Raw genomic sequence first — 6,317 nt, 5'->3', positions numbered from 1 at the left:
CCTGTGATGACTGCATCCCTCATTCATCCACCTCCAAAAGCCCTGAACACTGCACAAGGAGGGACCTTTCACTCAGGTCCTTCATCCACACATTCAGTGGTTCCTAAGAAGATCCAGGAGGTGCGTAATAATGCTTTGGTATCCTGGAAAGATTTGAGGAATTCTTTTTAGTTCCTCCCCAGAGGAAAAAAAAAATAATACTCAAACGGAGAGACAATTTTAGGCAGTGCACTGTTATTTAACTTAACAGGCAAAGAGTAAGCACAGCTCATGGGCTTGAAGGTGAAGAGAGCTACATATTCAGAGTGAAAAAACATTTTGGCTGTCGATGATAACCACTGTTATCATCAATAATGTTAATAATAGTGTTATCATAACCCGAGGTGCTTACCTAAAGCCAGACAGCTTTGTGAAGGCGCTTTGTGCTTCAGCTCTGTGCTTGAAGTAGGGAATGCAGCAGCAATGGGAAAGCAGCAAGGCAGGGCTGTGCTTCTGGTGAAGCTCCACGCTCAGCTCCAAGCAGCATGCTGGCAAACACGAGGTTAATGGCACTAAAAGATGATTGTGACAGAGTGCCATCGTGTGGCACCGCACACCCAGCACGGCGGATAGGGAAGATACGAAGATTTCAGTGCAACCAGAGTCACACATTCCTGTCTGTTCGGAGTCTGGCTGCCATTTCTAGAGAACAGGATGGTTTTTTGCTGAGAACAACCTCACGGTGCAGCCAACAACAGCTTCTGAGAATGCTCGGGGCAGAGAGAATGCTTTGGTGTGACCGTGCAGATCTGGGTTGGAGCGAGGCAAAAAGTGCATGAAAAAAGAGACTGAAATGGAAATACAGACTTTGCTCTTTCAATGAATGGAGCAGGGGAAGAAAAAAAAAGAGGGAACAAGATGAAACATCTTTTAAGAAGAAAAATGTTGAAAAATGTTTCCTTTGACTTCAGGCTGAACTCAGAGGAATCAGAGTTCATTCCTTCCCCCACAGCTGGGTAACAACACGGGGAATTGCAAAGGGATGGCTGAGAACAGAGCTACGCTTCAGGAGACGACAGAAAATCCATTTGCTCTTCCGTCTCTTCATATCTGGGTTTAGTTTTTCATGTAAATGTTTTCATGTAAAAGTTTTTCATGTAAATACCTTGCCAAAATAAACGAGGTGGGTTCAGTCACACTGAAACCCGGACAAGCAACGAAGACGCAGCGCAACCCAGCAGACAGCAGATGGCACTGCTAGCAATAACAGCACGCTTGAAAGAGGCATTCACAGGAGAAGTCAAAAGAAGGAGCAATTTCTGAGCCAGTTCTTGTAGATTTGGGACAACTGACTCCAGTCAATAGCATTTGAGTGCTCATAGAATGCCAGATCCCAACACCTGCTCAAGAAGCTGTAGGAATTGGACAGACTATAGATAATAGTTAAAGCAGGATGCAGCTTCTGGGAGAAAGCAATCCCACAATGTACTGCACAGAAAACTCAGCATCTGTGTAAAAGTTAAAGCTTGGTAACATCAGTAAAATGGGGTCTGACTGTATGGTTTGCATGCATCAGTGTGAAGGACTGAGCATGCTTCAAAAGTGACAATAACCCTAACTGGAATCCTGGCTCTGGATTAAACTGTCTGAAATGCATACAGGAAAGTGTAACATTTTGCAAAAGCTGTAGATGAGGGAGAATAAACCTGACAAGAAAATAGCAGGCATACGTACCTTGCACAATAAGTAGGATTAAGCAGCACTGCGTACTGGAATGGCTGCCAAATTGGCAGTGTAAAGAAAGAAGATGAACAAGTATGGGGAGGGATAGTTTAAGAGCAGCAATGTGAGTGCTGTCATTTGCTATCCAATGCACATGAGCTAGTGAACCATGTGAATGAGCAGTTTGCGCCTTGCAAAGAAAGCAATCTAGAATGGAATAAATACATTCATACGATGAGGAGCTGATTTCAACACTGGGTACAATAACAAAACTAAGAGCAAAACAAAGGCAACCTGCAAACGTGTCCCCGGGAGAGAGGAATGAGCACAATTGCAATTACTCATTTGTTTTCCACTCAAGCATGGACCACAAGCTTGAGTGGACCAGAGGAACCTGATCTGCTCCACATCAGGGACGTGTGTTAGCAGAATTAATGATTAAAACTTCTTTAGACACGGAGCTCAATCAACAGGAGCATAGTTTGCACCTGAATTTCTCAGGTGTTTAGGGAGCAGCACGCAGTGCTACTGGCTAGACTGGTTATTCTGATTATTCAGGATGCTTCTGAGATCTCAGGAGTACTTTGTTGGCATCAACACCAAATGACTTTATGTTATTTGCATACATTGCCATATCCTGCAAGCAGAAACCATAGCTACTTTGCACCTCCCTGACCTTTTTTTCTGCTCTAGGATGACTTCCTCAGTATTTCTTAATTCAGCATGCTGTTGCACAGGCACACAGTTTTTAATATTTCACTCAACTTTCAAGGAAATATCAACATTTTCTCTCTCTTCTATATACACACAGGCTATCCAACTCACTGCCACTACACCTTGCGACTCAGCGTGCCTTATGAGGGGGCTTTGGGCAACCTGATGTAGTGAGAGATGTCTCTGCCCATTACCAGGGTTGGAGTAAAGGCCCCTCCCAATCCAAACCACGTAATAATCACCATAATTGGTTCTGTAATAATCACAAAGAAAGGCTGGAAATTAGCAAGCAGTGATGCTGATAGATGCTATAGCACAGAAACATCCTCTACAGTACATCACCAAGAGCTTCTTTAGAGGAAGCAGAAGCCAGAACACTGAGAGCCTTACCTGAACTCCATCAACCTTGCAGTGTCTGATCACAAACACGCACAATGCAAAACCTCCAATTAATAACTTTTTTCCTCAAATTTTCATTCCCATTATTACTCAACGTCATATAAGGAGTGGAATTGTGAGGGCTGATGAGATACGGTGCGGTGTGAGATTAAATGTGACAAATGAGATTCACACCACTGAGCAGAGCACATCAAAGACACCAGTCCATCACCTGACTTCTGTTAACTCATGGGAGAGAAGATCATATTGTTGCATACTAAGTCATGAACCCAATTTCTTTCCTGTAAGGGAATTTCAGACCATTACTCAGATGTAGGTGAGGGACTTCCAAGCACACTTGGGTAACCAAACCCCCCTATGAAGCCCAGCACATCAGTACATAGAGATGAGGCTGTGTGAGCCCATGCCCCAAAGGAGCCCACAATTCTTCTCTTCACACCTGATGGGATTCAGCACCAGAGGTATCCTGAGCCAACATACTGAATTCCGTTTAGAAAAGGATGGTGTATCACTGTGACAGCATCCTTTAGATGATGTCTGGACTTTAGACTCTTCTGAAATACAGAATTTTCCCCAAGTATTTAATGGTACTCCATTCCCTTCACTTGCAAGTCTGCAAAACTTTGGTGTTCATTCAGTGGAAGCAATGGGAATTAGGCTAACACAGAGCACTCTGAAAAAGACAATGGCATCCACAGGAATCAGTGCCCAAGCACTGGCCCTTTGAAAATCAGCTGTAGTCTATAATGTTGGAAAGAGATATAAAGAAAGAAAAAACTCTTGCAAATTCCACCCAAACTGTCTGTGCTGTGCTCTGCGGAGCATCTGATGATGCTTTATTTAACTTGGTTTCAGTATGTGCAGCCATTCCCATGAGACTCCAACTCTGAGCATGGGGTCCACTGGGATTTTTCAAGCCATCCACACGCACTGAGTTTCACCTTTATGCTTCAGCCATTTTTCCTTGCCCGTCCTCTTTTCCAATCCCGTATCCTACAGCTTTACCTGTAGAAGCATCTGAAAGGCACTGGGTGATGTCCCACTATATGCAGTCATGACTTAAAAACACAAGGTACAATCGTAAAAACATTCAGGTTGGAAAAGACCTCTAAGATCATCCAATCCAACCATCCAAGTACCACCAACATTGCCCACTACGTCCCTAGATATCTCATTCCCAAGATTCTTGAACGCCTGTAGGGACAGTGATTCTACCACCTCCCTGGGTAGCCTGTTTGATAACAGTAGAATGATGGTAGAGTTGATAAGCCTAACTATAAACAATTAATCAGAGCATCCTTGTGCCCCTTGCTCCTCACCTTCCCCCATATTGCCAATGCAGGGAATGAGGTGGCTTCAGAAAGCAGCACACCCACCATTCATGCAGCAATCCCCCACCTGGTAATTAAAGTCAAAAGGCACATTTGCAGAAGTATGGCCTTACACTTCCTGGAAGAAGCATTCATTCACCTTGTACCTCCTTACCCTCTGTGCTGGAGGCAATTCAGGAAGAAAATGGGATCAACATTTGGCTGAATGACCTCATCTGGAGCACGCAGCCAGACATGCCAGAGAGCACTCAGAGCCTTACCAACACCATGCAGAACGTACTCTGCTGTGGTGGGAAGAAGAAGACACAGCAGTTGGCACTGCTTTCAGTAATGGCTTGGTTATCAAAGTGGATGGTGTGCTTCTTCCAGTGATATGAGCTGATTTTATCACACAGGAGTAAGGAGGTTAAATTTGAGTTAAGAAACAAGCAGCTGCCCTACTGCATGATGCAGAATAACCAGCTCCACACTGCAGGACCAAGAGGTACCATCAGCAGCATCAGCAATCTGACACCCCTTCCAAGTGGCAAAGACTTTGGCAGATGTGTAACTAGGAAAAGAACTTCACACAGATCTTATTTTGTCCATTTTGGACAAAGAGGAACCCTGTGTTCATTGAGCCCTGGGCACTGTGTCCCCAAGATGATATGGGCTACATAGAAAGAGGAAAGCAGTGAGAATTATCAGAAAAGTGGACCTATGAGAATAAACTGAATTAGCAGGGATGTCTGGGCCAGAAAGGACACAGCTGAAGGAAATGTTCAACAGTCTTTACGTGCACAAAAGCCTGCTAGAGAGCATAAGGAAAAGCCCATTCCCCAAGGCTATGGCTGCTCTAGTGAAGGGAGAGGCACTTAACTGCTGCTGGGGAAACCTGGCAGAACAGCAAAGCTCTTAAAGGAGTTGTTGGGAGACACCATAAAAACTTTCCATGACAGAGATGTTAAGGACAAATTAAACCATCATGAATTTCCAAGCAATCCAGCACTGGGGAAGCAAAGTGAATTGGAAAGCACGTTTTCCCTGAGTACAACAGTAAAAAATAGCAATCCAAGACAGTGCTAGTGCTACAGAACGTTACCACTCAGATCTGGAGCTGGCTCAGGACTCAGCTCTGTGGTACTGCGGTGTTCCAGAGAAATTAAGATAACTGTTATTGTCTTCAAGCACTGGTGAGGAATGCCACAACTGTTTATTACAACTGTCACTGGGAAACCAGGGCTCCCAGTCCCCACCACTTCAGAGCATGACCAGGAGGAAGGAACACTTCCATGGCTTTGTAGGATGACTACCAAAACATCCTCTATCTTGATAGACTGCTTCTGCACCAACAACAGCAGCTTTTTTCACGTCCACTAATTCTCAACCCTCACCTCTCACTGCATGGCGATCTTCATTATGCTGCCTTATTATTCAGTCTCTACCATACAGACACAACATCCCCGAATATTCAGTGTTTGCTCCTTTTATTCCTCAACATCTGTAAGGCACTATGAAGCAGCATTCCCACGTATGACCAGCTTAGTGCTCTTCAGACACAGAAACACTCCATATTACAGTATTTATGGCAACAATGATAATTATTTTTCCCCTGATTTAGAATGAACTCCCTGAGCTCTCTGATTTACAACGAGCTCAGAGGTGGTAAAGGTGGTAAATTCTCCTCCATGCTCCTGGAGGTGATGTGCAGGACGGGAGCTGGCAGGACAGACAGGAGCATCTCAGACATCATGCACTGCAGCCCTGGGGAATCACAGAATGTGGGTTCTGATCTGCACTCTGAAGGATGTCTCTCCTGACATGCAGAGCCAAATGCACTGCCCATGCCATCTTCCCTCAAAAAGCAGAGTAAAGACCAACCATTTTTTTATGGTAACTTTTTACATCAGGAGGGCTGCACAGAGCTGTATGGAGGACAACTTCTGCAATAAAAATGGCTCCAGGACAACTGTGCCTTCTTGCAGCGTACAGACCAGAATGGCATCCTCGCCACTGACTTTTGTTCCCTGCCATCATGCTCACTGTGTAAGACAAGCAGCCAGACCCATCACATCTTCCTGCATTTTGACGTGCTTCATTTAAAAATACACTTTACAGAACCCTAAGAAAGCTGCAAACCAGCATCGTTCACAGCACAGCAGGCTGGATTTTTCCATTTTCTGATTCTCAGAC

The sequence above is a fragment of the Meleagris gallopavo genome, chromosome 25, assembly GCF_905368555.1.
Source record: "Meleagris gallopavo chromosome 25, MGAL_WU_HG_1.1, whole genome shotgun sequence".
NCBI classification, from domain to species: domain Eukaryota; kingdom Metazoa; phylum Chordata; class Aves; order Galliformes; family Phasianidae; genus Meleagris; species Meleagris gallopavo.
The sequence above is the reverse complement of the archived record's forward strand: the minus strand, read 5'-3'. Positions refer to the sequence as shown.